Source organism: Anomaloglossus baeobatrachus, chromosome 2 (genome assembly GCF_048569485.1).
Source record: "Anomaloglossus baeobatrachus isolate aAnoBae1 chromosome 2, aAnoBae1.hap1, whole genome shotgun sequence".
Classification (NCBI taxonomy): Eukaryota; Metazoa; Chordata; class Amphibia; order Anura; family Aromobatidae; genus Anomaloglossus; species Anomaloglossus baeobatrachus.
In genome coordinates, this window is record NC_134354.1 from 495,236,639 (window position 1) to 495,254,898 (window position 18,260).

Sequence of the window (18,260 nt, forward strand, 5' to 3'; positions counted from 1 at the left end):
GTAAGCTGGGACATGTGCATTGGCAATACTGCAAGGAGAAGTTGCCAGCAGGTGGCATAGGCTCCACCTGCTGATACCCACCCTCCTTCACTAGCTAGCGTGCCAGTGATTTTCACCCCCCTTTAGGGGCCGGCATGACGCATCAGGATGAACAAACCCCCCCAACCCCCACTCATTTGACCCCACTCATTTGAACAAACCCCCCCTGCCCCCTTCCGTGGGTAGCGGCTCTGACCGGACTCTGTCATCTTCACCTGGGGATCGGCATGGGCGTCGGAGCTCCGGGCGTCGTGAGCGTCATAGTAGCAGGGTCATATGTGTAGAGCTAGATGCCCTTTTCTTCAGACTAAGCTCCGGTGCGGTCTCGCGGCGGGATGAAGAGCATCTGAGCGTACATTCGCCTGGACAGCGGGGTTACCGTTGGAATTGGGCGAGGAACTTCCAGAGTCGGGCTGCCTTTTTCCTGCATAATCTGGCAAGTACCATTATGTGGGAGTGCGGGGTGGGTTAAGTGCCCCAGGGGAGGGATCACATGATGTCACCAGGCAGCAGGATTTCCTCCCAATTCAACATTCTGTAACTTAAGGCCACTTTACACACAGAAATAAATCTGCGGCAGATCAGTGGTTGCAGTGAAATTGTGGACAATTACTGCCAGGTTTGTGGCTGTGTACAAATGGAACAATATGTCCATGATTTCACTGCAACCACAGATCTGCCAAAGATTTATCTCTATAACAGAGGAAAATAGAGAAGGGTGATAATGCCGCGCCAATGATCACTTATGGAACCGTAAGATTAACGTATCTTTATTGGCATAGGTCTACGCATTTCAGGAGCTCTGCTCCCTTCCTCAGGACCGTAAAGAACCAAGAAACATCAAATCTAAAATTGTGCCTACTGACATACATTAAATAGCCACATTGACGTCACAAGGACCATCCCTCTTTAAAAAAACGAGCGGGAAAACAGGTTGCAGTGAAACATGACGTATTAAAAGCATTTGCATATACCAGATAATGAAGTATGTATATAAAAATCATATAAAGAAAATAAACCAAAAATAAACCAATATGCACAAAATAAAACAAAGGTTGTGATGTGAAATAAAATCGAAGTGTATTATATTTAAAGGTGAATCCCACTAAGCATATGCGTGGGGGCTAGAACTAACCCAATTCTGTAATAGTGCAAACATTAGAAAATACCAGAGGGGTACACCATAGCCACCACAGCGTGTGCGAGTTATCTGTTATAAAAAAGAAGTGGGAAGATTTTATTAAAGAATAAAAATATATATAAGAGTCATGCTCCATGGTCTATCACGGCATGCCACTCTGGTGCATGGGAAGAAAATAAAACTCAAAGTTACCCCCATTGAACAGATACCTCCACATGTTCCTGACAGAATAGGGGTACTCAACAAAAAAGAGACATTTTGGATATATAGACTTAATACTCTCAAACCCCGGGGGCTTAATGAGATTACAGATTTATTTCATTAAGTAGGGTCTATTATGCGTTTCCATATATATATATATACGTTTTTATACTCCCTATCTGGTTTTATCTATTTAGAATTGGCAGTATATAGGCTACATCAAGGTTTTAATATATATACAAATATTTTTTTATATATTCTTGTATTTATTCATTACAGTTTTTTATTGTACCCCCCCTTCCTTTTTATATTCCTTTATGAGCTATGTTTTTATGAATAGATTCTGATCTTATATGTTTTTATGTTTTTATCCCTCTTATATGGTATATGTACTTTTCTTTTATTTATATCTTTGTTCCCTGGATTGGACTAGCGGTTTCTTCTGTGTTCACGTCCAGCAGGGTTATCACACACACTTGCCCGTAATTCAGGTTGTTTTACTGGGTTGATGGTTCTTGCCCATCACTACAGGTTAGATTAGATATATCACGACTTGTAAATATGATTTCCACTTTCACTTGATCCCATACATTTTATATATGTGTGTGGACTTCTACACACTAGCACTAACACTGGTTTCTATGCTCGGATGGGACGCATGCGCTCTGTTTTAGTTTCCCACGGTCTTGAACTTCTGTAACCTGCCGGCTCCTTGGCACAGGCGCGGTTTCAGTTTTTCTCACGCTATTGAACTCTTGTGAACCGCCGTCAGTATGTGAAGATCTGTAGCGATCTCACATACCGATCCCACTCATGTTACTTTGGTTTTAGTTTCACAATATACACAGATTCACTCTTTTTCACAGTCCTTTATGGGTTGCTTCACCCAGACTCTTATATATATTTTTATTCTTTAATAAAAACTTCCCACTTCTTTTTTAAAACAGATAACTCGCACACGCCGTGGTGGCTATGGTGTACCCCTCTGGTATTTTCTAATGTTTGCACTATTACAGAATTGGGTTAGTTCTAGCCCCCACACATATGCTTAGTAGGATTCACCTTTAAATATAATACACTTCGATTTAATTTCACATCACAACCTTTGTTTTATTTTGTGCATATTGGTTTATTTTTGGTTTATTTTCTTTATATGATTTTTATATACATACTTCATTATCTGGTATATGCAAATACTTTTAATACGTCATGTTTCACTGCAACCTGTTTTCCCGCTCGTTTTTTTAAAGAGGGATGGTCCTTGTGACGTCAATGTGGCTATTTAATGTATGTCAGTAGGCACAATTTTAGATTTGATGTTTCTTGGCTCTTTACGGTCCTGAGGAAGGGAGCAGAGCTCCTGAAATGCGTAGACCTATGCCAATAAAGATACGTTAATCTTACGGTTCCATAAGTGATCATTGGCGCGGCATTATCACCTTTCTCTATTTTCCTCTGTTATCTGCCATCGGGTGGCTGCAGCCGGGATCATTGCTATACATGCGAATAAAGGGGTTGTGACTTGCACAACTATATCTGGTGAGTATTTACTCCCCCCTCCTTACCCCACATTATTGGGGTAATACCCTATCTGCGCTTCTTTTCCACAGCTTCGTTCATAAAGATTTATCTCTGCGTGTAAAGTGACCTTAAGTTATGTATAACCAACACCGTCGGTGTACTGAGGAAATCATCCACCACGTTGTAAAAGGCGTTATATTATCTGACATTAATACCTCTTGTGGTCGGCATTCCACAGTCTGACTGCTCTAACTGTAAAAAACCCTTTCCTATTTAGCTGCGGAGGAGGAAGTCATGTTCCAGTCCTTTATATTGACCACACATGTATTTATGCATATAAATGAGATCTCCTCCTCCATTCCTTGCAATAATCTAGTTGCCACCTTGAATCGACTAATTTCTGAATGCCCACCCCCCGCCTTTTTTATAAAAAAAAAAAAGTCAAGCCCAAACTGGATCCCAGATTTTAGATGTGGCCTGTCAAGGGATTTATAGAAGGGTTACAATATGTTGGGCTCACAGGATCTCACCCCCCCTTTTTATACACTCTAACTTAGTGCTGTAGTTGAAAAGATGGTAGCTATATTGGTCACTGATAATTTTATGGAAATAGCGAAGTGTATTTCTGTGCATTTTCGTGCTTGTTTGAGTTTCATTTTAACAGACAAAAATGAACAAGTGAGATGCGAAAATTCGCATTTTTATTTAATTGCATAATTATGCCCACTAATATTTCTTGAGTAATTATGTCCACGTAAATATTCTCCAAAAGAAAAAAAAATGCACAATTTTAGTTTTTGAACTCAGGTGCGTATAACTGACAAGTGCTTTCCAATGTTTTATCAGACAGCAATCATTCTAATACTATACTATAGAGGGTGCCAAGTAGCTTCATTATTTGAAGCACCTATTATGAATAAAAAAAAAAAATCCCCCCCCTTTTGGTTTGCCTTTTGTTTTGGAATGTTTTGCCGCATGGGAATAGGTTTTATCTGCTATTACTCATTATATGGAGGTTTGTTATCTTTGGGCCCTGTGGACCCACAGGTTTGAACCTCAACTTTGCGTGTAAGGTCATTTCCATTGCAGTCATTTTTTCCAAGGCGCCTTTCCTAGGCTGCCCAGTGCATGACTAAGCGGCAGTGTCACGTTACCCGGAATTGGTACACTGGTCCAACCCTAGGTGTGGAAAGATTAAACTTTATTTTTTCCGCTACATGGAATTAGGCACCTGAAAAGGAGGACCTCATGGTGTAGCTGAATTTTTCTTTAAGTTTCAACGGCTACACTCGCTTCAAGAGCAGGAATGGACATATTGGTATGTGGAGTATTTATCAGCAGCAGGTCCAGCTGTTTTTGGGATGGTTTTCAATACAACAGGGTTTTCACAAAAAAAAAAAAAAAAAGTCAGTATGCTTGGCCTAGTGGCCATGTTTCGAGAAACCTACCCCCTGGCGATGACTTTCCCCCAATTAGGTTGCAGATGGAAAAGGGGGTGGGTAAAGACTCCAAAAAAGTGTTATGACCAGTTGGTTTACCAAGCCCGAGGGAAAAACCATCTAACCACCTGTCTACAACTTCCCTCATCAGTAAGCAGGCTAATTTTTGGTTTATAGAATGCACATCAGTCAACGAAAGGTTAAAGTCATAACAGGTATCTGGTTGCCATGATAATTATTATTAACAGTATTTATTATTATAGCGCCATTTATTCCATGGCGCTTTACAAGTGAAAGAGGGTATACGTACAACAATTATTAACAGTACAAAACAGACTGCATGATAGCATTGTTTTACACCCTATTGCATTTCCAATCCCAGGTAATCCCGTTAACTCCATCCGCTGGCAGGATGAAGGCTTTGATTTCTTAAATTCGTAGCGGGATGCCCAGTGAAGGGAGACCGATAACCCGGCCTCCCGTTACAACACAGACTTGACGGGCCTATGGTAAGATATGCAGCGAGTGGGGTTTACCAGGTGGGTGAAGAGCATGATGATTTTCAAGCGATCCCTTGGTAATATATAACCGGCAGTTTTTAGTGATTCTACATCACCAATGGGCACCGTCTTTTCCTGTTGCGAGCAAACTGGTACGGAGTTTGCCTTGCCATTTTTTCAATTGCGGAACTGGACTGGCTTGACCAAGGCCTAGTGGGACCCACGGTATGGAAGGGTTAGAGGATTAGCGGCAAGTGGGTGGATGTTAGGAAGCCTAATACTTCCTAGCTGTTTGTCGACCTAATAAAAGGTACCGGGCTGGGTTGTTATGCCCATTGTAGACTTACTATTTTAGCATAGTCACATAGGTTGAAGAAAGACCTAGGTCTATCTAGTTTAGCCTTTTTCTTCCCTCGCAGTTTTGGGACCTTTTTCCCCCACTCCTGGTGGGTATGCCCGAGAGTGTTAGTGATGGCCCTTAGACGAGCAGGGGCGACAGGGAGCATTTTTTAACCACGAAGACTTTTTTCCATATGTAGCAGACAGTTTTTGGTGGTAATTCGGTGGTGGCTGTTTATTTTGGGTTCGTCAGCCGCAGAATCCGGGTTGTAACCCCCCCCCAGATCCCGGGCGCTCCCGAGGCTTCGGAGGTAAGTATGTATGAGCATGGTTTCAATGGGATGAGGTTGGCAATGCAAATGCATTTTTGAGGGACGTTCATACTGAGTTTGTTTTAAAATCAGTCCACTAGTAGACGTGCAAGAGGCTACTGACTGTCATATAGGCTGGCGAAACATTACATTTGTTCCAGATTTGTGTATTTTATTAATTATACATGGGGTTTTGCCAAATCCACCCCAGGGAGAAGAGGTGTCTGCTGGTTATGAGAATTTTGCTGGTTACGAGAATTTTCCTTTCTGACAATTTTTTTCTTTTCAGATGTAAGTCGGCCTAGTGTCCGAGCTTAGTCAGTCAGGTCATGCCCATGTGGTGCCCTGGACTAGCCAGGTCGTCACAGATAACACTCAAACACCCCCACCCCCATTAGACAGGGACACCAGTCAAACAAAAAACCTTGTTGCCTCCCTCCAGTGTTTGATGTCCACACCAGGTGGGGCGGAGCCAAGCGGTTGTCCCCACCCACCAAGGAGTTCACAGGCCTGGAGGAGGGAAAAGTGACAGTTTAGTCCAGGAGGTGGAAGTGAGAGGAGTAAACACTTGGGTGTCTGGGTTTGTGGCCCAGGCACTGACAGCAAGGTTGGCAGACGGTGGTGGCCGTCTGCAGGAGTGGTGAAGCAACGCGGAACCATAGGACCGGGGTCGGGCGTTGGCCCGCCGGTACCGACCGGGCAGCGAAGTGAAGCCAGCACACACGCAGGGCCATCGGACCCCGACCAGGCTTGGAGCCGCCATCAATAGTCAGATCCGAATGTACTGGAACCCCAGGGGTTTCACAACAGCAAAAGTCCCGATTGAAGGCAACAGCCCACACCGTGAGGGTATACAGCTACCGCCTAAGGCTAGAGACCCAAGGGCCAGCGCCTGCGGGCAAACGGGCTCCTCCGGTACCCATACACCGGGGAGCGGACTACCGTTGGGAATCCATAGTAGTCAGAAGGAGAACATCAAGGTGCAGGGAAAGACAACCGCCATCACCTGTCCGGAGAGAGACACTGCAGCCGGCTACGGGACCCGTCCATCCAGCCGTTTAGTTTACCGAGGACTTTGTACCTTTCTTGCTGAGTGAGTACACCCGTGCCATCCGGCACCGCGCCGCGCTGTCTCTGCAACCCTGCACCTCGCCAACCCTGCCTCCCCGTCACATCATCGTTGGGCCCCGGGACCACCGACCCCTTACCCATGGAGGGTGAAAACAACATCCCAGCTGCTCCCTACCATCGCTCCCGGGATCCCCGTCACCAGCAGCGGTGGTGCCCATCTTCACCACGACCCGTGGGTGGCATCACGGACTAAATCTCCCAAACCAACCACCCCTTTCACTCATGGGCGAGGAGCGCCTCTCGAGTCCCCGGATCCGGCCCACCACTCGAGCCACCGAGCAGCAGCAGCAGCCGCAGCAGCGCCGGACCCGAGCGTTAGCGAGAGTGCAGCAGCGACGGCGTCCTCCCCGCCCGTGACACCCATATTTTTCGGGCAGTGTGAAAAGCTGATCCTTGCCCTAGCGGTCGGTTCTTTGTTTCCATTTACCTGGATGGTAATTGGAGAAGTTGCCGGGGGCTGGTTTAGCTGAGGGCGCTACCTGAGGTGTTCAGGATTGGTGAGCCGCCCTCCCCAGTGTACTTGGCAACCCAAGTAGGCATCACAGATCTGGTCTCCTGCCATCTAGCTGCGCTCCGCCCCATACCCTCATCCGGTCAGAGATGTACAATTTTCCCTGTTATTTTCTGAATTTAAGATGGTCCAGCCAGAGGCGATTTTCAGCTCATATGGGAACGTATCTAAGGAAGGATGTGTTATGCAGCTGTCCTGGCGCACGGGCAACCAGTGCCTACCTAAGTTGATTCTGTAAAATATTAAAAAAAAAAAAAAGTTGTTGGTGTGGCACCGCCAGCTGGAAGGTATTAACTTGGCTTTCCTTATGTGGGATCAGGTACATCTTAAATTATGCTGTTTCTGATATGTTGGTAGTGGGAATGTGCGAGGAGATGGCTCAGGTACTGTGGTTTTGGGGGGGTCGCAGCTTGCTAGCGCTGTGCTGCTCCTTGGCGGAAGGAGTAGGAAAAGTGGTGGTGAAATACCCGCATCAGACGGCCAGTGGCGGAAAATTTCCCAAAACCCCGTGGTGTTGGCTAGTAATGCCTAATTTAAAAGCTGCGACCAAAATTTATGCCAAAGTAAGACATGAGAGTGTTTTTTCCCCATGCCTCTCCAAAATTGAATAAGTGAAAATAAAAGAAATTTAACTTAAAAAACGGTGTGGTGTCTTTCTAGGGGGGAAAAAGTGGTGTTTGGGTTCTGGTAGTCTTGCTGACGTCATTCACAGCAAAGGCCTGTACACTTGTTGCTGATTTGTAACTGTTCTTATCTTCAGAAAATGTACTTATAATCTTTCTTTTTGCTACAGTCATTGTTTTATGTTTATAATCTTTAAATCTTTTGTAAAACACTGTTCTAGTGGCATAGAGTACCCCTTACAAAAAAACTTCAAATAGTGATCAATATAGATTACATTATTTCTGAAAAAAGCAAGTGATCATACAGTGTTCTATAATTTTGATCTCGTGTGTGTGTGTGTGTATTTCTACTTAATCCTACTTAATCTTGATATAAAACAACATCATATTCCCTCACAAGTCCTAAAGGTAGATAAAGTGAGCTAAATAAAACAAATCAGTCATTGATGCTGCACATTGCCATTTTTTATGATGGAGGAAAACTGTTACAATTGATTTCTAGAGGAAATCCACTTTCCTGTTCATTTGAGGAATTTCTTTTTTTTTCCTTTTTTCAAGTAAAGGTTTGAAAAAAAGCACATCATTTTGAAGAGAATCCTAAATTAAACTTCTCTAAAATAGGCTTGAAGATAAAAAAAAAACATTACCAAAGCATGAGAGGTTTCTGAAATGGTTTCTGCTTGAAAAGCTTGTTTTTTTATTTCCTCAAAATCTTCATGTGAACACAGCCTTTAAACATCCCTGAAGTTGATGAAGTTGTTTTTGCCTTAAATTCTCCTTTTTTTTTTAACATGTTTGTATTTTTTTTAGTTGGTTGGTATGTCATATTAGGACATTTGTAATACTGATATAATTATATATAATTATTTCTCACCTGCTCTATTGCTATTTTTCAGTCTCGAAAGAATTCAAGAGACACTAAAATTATATAATTGGGATTTCCATAGCAACCTTTATAAGGAAATCCTGTTTCTATTTTAGGTTACATGTTCCATAGTATCAATTTTTAGTGCATGTAAAAGGTGAAACTTGGACCAAAATGAAACTAAGTATGCCTGGGAACAATTGCTGTTTTTCTCATATCTATTAAAAAATGTAAACCATAACAATTATTATAGTTCACTCATCTTTAAACACTTTCTTTTAGCATAAACTGTGGTTCTATGTTATTTACATGCTCTACATCGCATTCACTCATATAAAAAGTCTATCCTTGTTTAATCACTCCCAGGCTATGACTCACTCATTTAAACATTTTGCACAGGGGCGGACACTGACAGCTTGAGGCCCTGTGCAAGAAATGTGTCTGGGCCTCCCTTTTTTTATGATGAACAAGCGATAGATTTTATACATATATATACTCGTGTATATATATATATATATATATATATATATATATATATATATATATATATATATATATATACATATACATATATACAGTATATAGTCTAAATCACAAGTTTACAGTTTAAAAACACTATCTAAAAGGCATGTTTGTCTCATTTTCTGACATGAAATCAGAATGAACCTTTCCAAAATTAATTATATTTGCCAAATGCCAGTATAATTAGAGAAAGAGAATATTTTAAGGTATTTTGTTACTTTCTGCAAAGTCAAACATTTACATACATTTTATTACATAACATTGTCAGTTATAAATGATTTAGTAACAAAATATATAATTGTATAATTGGTGGAGGAAGGTTTAACTAGAGTGACCTAGGTCTTTTTTCAACCTATGTAACTATAATTAGTATTTGGAACCATTGCCCTTAAACTGTATGACTATTGTCACACGTTTTGGATGTCTTACCATAAGCTTCTCACAATAGTTGGTAGGAATTTGGTCCCATTCCTCCAGAACTGGTGTAACTGAGCCATGTTTGTAGGTTGCCTTGTCGCTTGCTCACACCTGCCTTTTCAGCTATGCCCATACATTTTCAACAAGGTTGAGATAAGGGCCTTGTGATGGCCACTCTAAAACATTGACTTTGTTATCCTTAACCCACTTTGTAACCAGTTTGGCAGTATGCTTTGGGTCATTGAACATTTGGAAGACCCATTTCCACCCATCTATTTTGTGAAGTGCACCAGTCCCTCCTGTAGCAAAACAACCCCAAAACATAATGCTGCCACTTCCGAGTTTCACACTTGGGATGGTTTTCCTAGGCTTCAAAGCTTCTCGCTTTTTCTTCCAAACATAACAATGATCATTATGGCCAAACAGATCAATTTTAGTTTTGTCAGACCACAGGACATGTTTCCAAAAATTAAGGTCTGTATTCCTGTGTGGATTTACAAACAGGAAACTGTTTTTTTTAAGTTTGTTTTGGAGTAATGGCTTCTTCCTGGCAGCGTGGCCTCTCAGCCTATGTTGATACAGTACTCATTTCACTGTGCATAATGACACAATCTTACCAGCTTCCGCCAGCATCTTCACAAGGTCTTTAGCTTTTGTTCTTGGGTTGATCTGCACATGTTTCACCAAAGCACATTCATTTCTGGTACACAGAACCGGTCTCCTTCCTGAGCAGTATGATGACTGAACATTCCTTTCTTGTTTGTATTTGCATATTATTGTTTGTATAGATAAACAAAACACCTTCAGGTATCTGAAAATCGCACTCAAGGATGAACAAGACTTGTGCAACTCAATATATCTCTTTCTGAGACCTTGGCTGTTTTTCTTACTTTCTCATGATGCTACACAAAGAAGCAGTGTATTTCAGGTGTGCATTAAAATACATCCACAGGTGTGTCTCTAATTAACTCAGATGTTGCCAATAATCCTATCAGAAGCTTCCAAAGATATGACATCATCATATGTGCTGTCTCACATTGTTTAAAGGCATAGTACTCGTAAGGCCCCGTTACATGCAACAACGTTTCTAACGATATAGCGCTGGGGTCACGGATTCCTTGACGCACATCCGGAATCGTTAGCGACGTCGTTGCGTGTGACACCAATGAGCGGTCATTAATGATGGAAAATACTCACCAAATCGTCCATCGTTGATACATCGTTCATTTTCAAAAAATCGTTGATTGTTGAGGACGCCGGTTGTTCGTCGTTCCCGAGGCAGCACACATCGCTATGTGTGACACCGCAGGAATGACAAACTACAGCTTACCTGCGGCTGCCGGCAATGAGGAAGGAAGGAGGTGCACGGGATGTTAAGGCCGCTCATCTCTGCCCCTCCGCTTCTACTGGGACGCCGCACAAACCTCCCCCTTAGAAAGGAGGCGGTTTGCCAGCCACAGCGACGTCACTAGGCAGGTAAGTCCATGTGACGGCTCCTAACGATATTGTGCACCACGGGAAGCAATTTGCCCATGATGCACAAACAACGGGGGTGGGTACGCTTGCTAGCGATATCGCTAGCGATATCGCTGCTTGTAAAGCCCCCTTTAGTGTATGTAAACTTTTAACTTTTCAGGAAGTAATAAAAGTGCCTTAAAACATTCTGGCGTTTGGCAAATATAAATAACTTTGGTAATCTTAATTGACCTAAATAGGAAAGGTTTATTGTAATTTCACATGGGAAAGCTTTTTTCTAGTGGAGAAGGCTGATGGATTCATCTTCTGGTCAGATGTTGCTCTATCAGTAGTCATTTTATATCTAAGAGTGGATTGTCTACTAGAGGGGGCTCTGTGAATAACAAAAATAATGAGAATACTTATGTAAGGGACGAACAAGATAGGATCCTACATAGTAAAGAATGGCACCCTACACAACTAGAGGAAATGCTATGCAACAAAGAAACAAACAAGAAACAGTGTTAGATTTATTATAATATGTAAAATTATGTAATTAAGGACATTTCTGTATACAACAAGACTAGTGACAAGTGACCTGTGGAAGTTCGAGTTCTGCCGCTTCAGCTAGATTTTAGATAAAGTTCTTCTCTGGACCCGACTTTGACCTGAACTACATTGTAAGTCATTGACTGGACAGTTCAGCATTCTGCCCACAAACAGCTAGCCAAAAACAGAACACTTTTGGTGAGAGAGGGCATTTTTTTTGTACACACTATATCAGATAACGCTGATTTTACTAGCAGTACGAGCCACTAAAATACTAGAGGCATTTTGCCCTGGGCCGAGCAACGAGCGTACCTGAACACCGAGCATACCCGAACACCGAGCACAGAGATGCTCGCTTGAGTGGTTTGCATATGTAAAGTACCTGAACTCCAAACTTGAAGACACAGAATTTTTGGGAAAGTCTCTGTTCGGTATGAACTCAGAACTTTAAAGTTCAGGTCTGCTCATCTCTAAACAAGACAGTATACACTATTCTAAGAGACTGTGCTATGCACATTTAAGGCTACATTTCTTTATCGGTGTGAAAGGTTGGTGTGCTGTAAATTTTTAGATCAAGTGACTTATGGGTACTTTACACGCTGCGACATCACTAGCGATTGCTAGCGATGTCGAAAGCAATAGCACCCGCCCCCGTCGTTCGTGCGACATTTGGTGCTCACTGCCGTAGCGAACATTATCGCTATGGCAGCGTCACACGCACATACCTGTGCAGCGACGTCACTGTGACCGCCGAACAATCCCTTCTTCAAGGGCGAGGTGCGTTATATATATATATCATAGCAAAGTCACTGCGGCGTCACTAAGCGGCTGGCCAATAGAAGCGGAGGGGCGGAGATGAGCGGGACATAACATCCCGCCCAACTCCTTCCTTCCGCATTGCCGGTGGATGCAGGTAAGGAGGTGTTCGTCGCTCCTGCGGTGTCACACATAGCGATGTGTTTCATGTGTTTGATGTGTTTCAGGTTAACTTAGTGGGACCTTTTCTAAACTTTTGAATGCACATGTCCAACTGTTCACTGTTTCAGTACTTTTGCACAACTTGTTCTTCTCTAACAGAGAGCTTAATGGCAAAATCGACAACAGGTGTTTCATCCATGAATCCTACTCATGAGCCCTACTCATCCTGCTATTTATATTTTGACATCATGAGCCCAAGACAACACCCAACAATTGATCAATAGTATCTCACCCTTACAAGGCTTCAACCAGGATGTTCTCAGACGGAAATGGCCACTGAGCTTAGAGTGTCAGAGTGACATCAGCAGGTTGCAACAGAGATATAGTGAGACTGGAAGAGTTATAGAAAGGCAAAGAAGTGGACTTCCTTTGCTCACATCCCACATTGATGACCACTTCATTGTGAATAATGCCCTTTGAAACCAAATGATGAATGCCACATAACTTACGGCACAGTTAAGAGAGGTGAGAGGCACCCAAGTGTCATGTCAGATCATTCAAAATATTTTACACCAGTGTTTTCTGCCTGCTAGATAACTTGCAAGAGTACCGGACCACACCACCAGGCACAGGCATCATTGTCTTGCATAGGCCAGGGAGCATCTACTCTGGAGCAAAGGGGCCAGTGGGCCTCAGTGCTGTTCACTGATGAAAGTCTATTCACACTAAGCACAAATGATGTCTGCCAACAATGCCGGAGACATTAAGGAGAGTGTCATGCATCAGCCACTTTTGTCACCACCTTTGGTGGTGATGGGGTTACAGTTTGAGCAAGTGTGTCTAGTCAATACAGAACTGCGCTACATTTTGTGAATGATACAGTGACAAGCCTTACATCTTGAATAACATCAATTATCCAGGCATTGTGTCTCTGCATGAACAACACAGGCCTAATTTCATCTTCATGGGCGACAATGCTCCAGCTCATCAAAGTTGCATCATTATGGAATAGCTGCTGAAGACTGGGGTACCTCAAATGAAGTAGCCTGCACTTTCTACAAACCTGAATCCAATTGAAATCATATGAGATTAACTGTGTTTCCTTTGTAGAGGCTCATAACTCTGTACCCCAGAACCTCAATGACCTGAGGGCCGTGCTTCAAGAAGAATGATATCACATTCCTCATCTGGCAATAACTCCACTTGTGAACAACATGAGATATTGCCAAGCTGTAATTGATGTTCAAGGCCACATGACAAGTTATTGAGGCATTGACATTTTTTGAGGGGTATACCCATCACTGTTGTTTGGCTTTTGTTTAAATAAATTATTTGAGATGAGGAAATCCCCATTGAATGCTTTTATTTAAATGCCCTACTTTCATGGCAAAATATCACTGTAGCATGAACTTTTTATGTTTTTCAAAAAGTTCACCTGAAAGCCAAAAATCCTTAACTTTTTGTATACTGTATACGCTCCTCTGAATAAGAAATCCTCAACACTTCTCCCTTGAGTACAAACATGTTCCTACCATTAATACACTATTGTCCACCCACCATTCAAACTATAGATGGATAATCGAGCACTGTATCCAGTATTAACTACCATGTCTGCTGCCTATAAACATAAACTAATCAGTCTCTCAGTGACTATCCATCCCACCCTTTCCTGATCACTTGAAGACTATGTCCATATGTTGTATTTTTGTTGCTTTTTTTCCACATGGCTATGTTATATAAAATAAAAAAAGTTTTATAGTAGATGCAAAGTAAATAAGATTCCTGATTGCTTTAATTGTGGGGAAAAATACATAAAAACGATTTGGTTTATTTAGGTTTTTGCTGTCAACACATCAGGGTTTGCCACAAAATTTGAAAATGTGCTATTGCACATCCTAAACGTGCCCATTAGTGTTGAGCGAGTATGCTTGTCACTACTCGGTACTCGTACGAGTATCACTGTACTCGGGCTACTCGGCGGGGACCGAGTAATCTCGCGATACTCGTGCTGTACTCGTGGTCTTCATCCCTGCATGTTGGCGCTCTTTTGAGAGCCAGCCCTCATGCAGGGATTGGCTGGCAGACCACTGCAATGCCACAGCCCTGTTAGTTGTGGAATTGCAGTGATTGGCCGGCCTGCACAGCGTGACCGAGCCTTTATACCGGCGGGCACGCTGTGCTCTGCACACAGCCATCCAGACAGTCAGTGCAGGGAGAGTGTTGCTGCTTCAGGGAAAGGTTTGCGGCCCTTTATAGTTATTTCCGTAGCAGGGCTGCAAAAAGTGTGACCAGAAGTCCTTCTCAGGACTATTGTAGTTGTATACAGGCAGGCAGGGTATAGCCGGGTCGGAGTACAGGAGCAGAGTCCTTCTCAGGACTATTGTTGCTGTATACAGGCAAGGCAGGCAGGGTATAGCCAGGTCGGAATACAGGCTAGTGACCAGAAGAGTCCTTCTCAGGACTATTGTAGCTGTATAAAGGCAGGCAGGCAGGGTATATAGCCATTCCTAGTGGTGACCGTATACCAGCCTTCATCATATCTGGAGCTGGTGTACACAGTCTAAAACAGTCCTGATAGTGGCAGACTTCTCAGTAATTGTCGCTCCTAAAAACCTGTTAGGTTCTTATTGCGTCCGTGCTTGCATTTAAAAACCGCATGTGTGTGGCAGTCGGTGGCAGCGTCAGGCTCCACATTGTCCCTGGATAGAGACGTGCATGATGGCCTGTAAACCTGAAGTGCCCATTGTAAGGAAGTGGGTCTATTGTAGTATAGCCCTTAGGAAGGGCAGCCAAAAATTTGGAGGCTCCACATTGTCCCTGGATAGAGACGTGCATGAGGGCCTGTAAACCTGAAGTGCCCATTGTAAGGAAGTGGGTCTATTGTAGTATAGCCCTTTGGCAGGGCAGCCAAAAATTGGGAAGCTCCACATTGTCCCTGGATAGAGATGTGCATGAGGGCCTCAAAACATTGTTCCCATTGCAAAGGAGCGGGTCTCCTGTCGTTGTAATGCCCATTCTGAAAGAATGGGCCAAAAAAATTTACCACTGGGGGTATACCTGAAACAACGGCCTAACTATTGTAACGGTCATCATGGTGGTGCATGAGGAGAAGGAGGAGCAGTCCAGCGATTAGCCAAAGTCCAGAAGTGTGTACCCATGGGTGAGTGGAGGTACATGGCAAACTCCCGTTACAAACTTTAAATTCCGCTGTCATTTGCTGGTGGTGTGGTGAAGTCTGGCCCAATCCAACCCTTGTTCATCTTGATCAGAGTCAGCCTGTCAGCATTTTCAGTTGACAGGCGGGTGCGTTTATCTGTAATGATTCCACCTGCGGCACTAAAAACATGCTCTGACAAAACGCTAGCGGCAGGGCAGGCCAGGACTTCCAAGGCGTAGAGAGCCAATTCATGCCACGTGTCCAGCTTGGATACCCAATAATTGTAAGGCACAGAGGAATGTCGGAGTACAGTTGTTCGATCTGCAAGGTACTCCTTGAGCATTTGGGCAAACTTAGGATTTCTTGTGGCACTACCCTGCACCTCAGGGGCTGTGGTATGTGAGGGGCTGAGAAAACTGTCCCACATCTTAAAGACTGTTCCCCTACCTCTGGCGGATTGGACTTGTGCCCCTCTCGGCTGTACGCCTTGGTTGTCCACTGATTCCTGACCTATGCCGCTAGCGTTTTGTGAGGGGAATGCTTTGCCTACTTCCGTGACTATGGCCTTCTGGAACTGCTGCATTTTGCCTGACCTCTCCGCCTCGGGAATAAGAGACATAAAGTTCTCCTTGTAGCGTGGGTCTAACAGTGTTACCAACCAGTAATGATTGTCGGCCAAGATGTTCTTAACGTGAGGGTCATGAGACAGGCAGCTTACCATAAAGTCAGCCATGTGCGCCTGACTCTTAACAGCCATCACTTCAGTATCCTGACCAACACGATGACTGAACATGCTGTCCTCCTCCTCCTCCTCCTCATCATCATCTACCCTGTCCTCTGGCCAGCAACGCTGAACCGAGGATATGACAGCATGTCATATCCTCAATTTGGCCGGAGAGTTGCTCCATGTCTTCATCCTCCTCCTCGTCATAGTCCTCCACTGCACGTTGTGATGAGACGAGGCTGGGCTGTGTGTTATCACCCACACCCACTACTGTTTCTTGCTCCAACTCATCACGCTCCGCCTGCAATGCATCATGTTTGTTTTTGAGCAGAGACCATTTTAGAAGGCAGAGAAGCGGTATGGTGACGCTAATAATGTCGTCATCGCCGCTCACCATCTTGGTGGAGTCCTCAAAGTTTTGGCGGATGGTACATAGGTCGGACATCCATCTCCACTCCTCAGGTGTTATGTGTGGAGTTTGACCCATTTCACGACGGCTTAGGTGATGCAGGTACTCAACAACTGCCTTCTTCTGCTCACATATCCTGACCAACATGTGCAGAGTTGAATTCCAACGCGTGGGGACATCACACACCAGTCTGTGAGCCGGAAGATGCAAATGGCGCTGAAAGCCGGCAAGGCCGGCTGAAGCAGTAGGTGACTTTCGAAAATGTGCAGACAGGTGGCGAACTTTTACCAGCAGATCAGACAGCTCTGGGTATGACTTTAGAAACCGCTGAACCACGAGGTTGAGCACATGGGCCACGCATGGAACATGTGTCAGCTGGCCTCGCCTCAAAGCCGCCACCAGGTTCCGGCCATTGTCACACACGACCTTTCCTGGCTTTAGGTTCAGAAGTGTGAGCCAGTGATCTGCCTGCTGTTTCAGAGCTGTCCACACCTCTTCTGCATTGTGGGGTTTGTCACCTATGCGGATTAGCTTCAGCACAGCCTGTTGCCGCTTTGCCGAGGCAGTGCTGCAGTGCTTCCAGCTTGGGACTGGTGTGGAGGGTAAAGTGGATGAGGATGCGCAGGAGGAGGAGGAGGCTGAGGAGCATGACATTCCGGAGCTGTAGAGTGTGGGTGAAACCTTGACTGAGGTAGGGCCTGCAAACCTTGGTTTTGGAAGAACGTGTTCCATCCCTCGCTCAGACTGGGTCCCAGCTTCCACAATATTAACCCAGTGTGCCATCAACGAGATGTAGCGGCCTTGCCCACAAGCACTTGTCCACGTGTCTATGGTTAGGTGGACTTTGGCTGAAACAGCATTGTTCAGGGCACGTGTGATGTTTTGTGACACGTGGTTATGCAATGCGGGGACGGCACACCGGGAGAAATAGTGGCGGCTGGGGACCGAGTAACGTGGGACAGCTGCCGCCATCAGGTCGCGGAATGCTTCTGTCTCCACCAGCCTAAAAGGCAACATTTCCAGCGCAAGCAGTCGCGAAATGTTAGCATTTAGAAGTGTGGCATGTGAGGCGTTGGCAGTGTATTTGCGCCTGCGTTCAAAGGTTTGCTGAATGGATAACTGAACGCTGCGCTGGGACAAGGACGTGCTTGATCATGGTGTTATTTCTGCGTGGGCAACTGCAGGTGCAGGGCCGGAGGAGGCTTGTTCGCGGGCAGCATGGACAGGGGATTGGCTCGCATGCACAACAAGCGAAGACGTAGCAGTGACATCAGCAAGCACTGCTCCTCAACTCTGTTGTACATCCCACAAAGTCGGGTGCTTGGCTGACATGTGCCTGATCATGCTGGTGGTGGTCAGGCTGCTAGTTTTGGTACCCCTGCTGATGCTGGCATGGCAGGTGTTGCAAATGGCCTTTTTAGAATCATCTGGAGCCAACTTAAAAAACTGCCAGACTCGGGAAGACCTAACATTTGTACAGGCACCTTG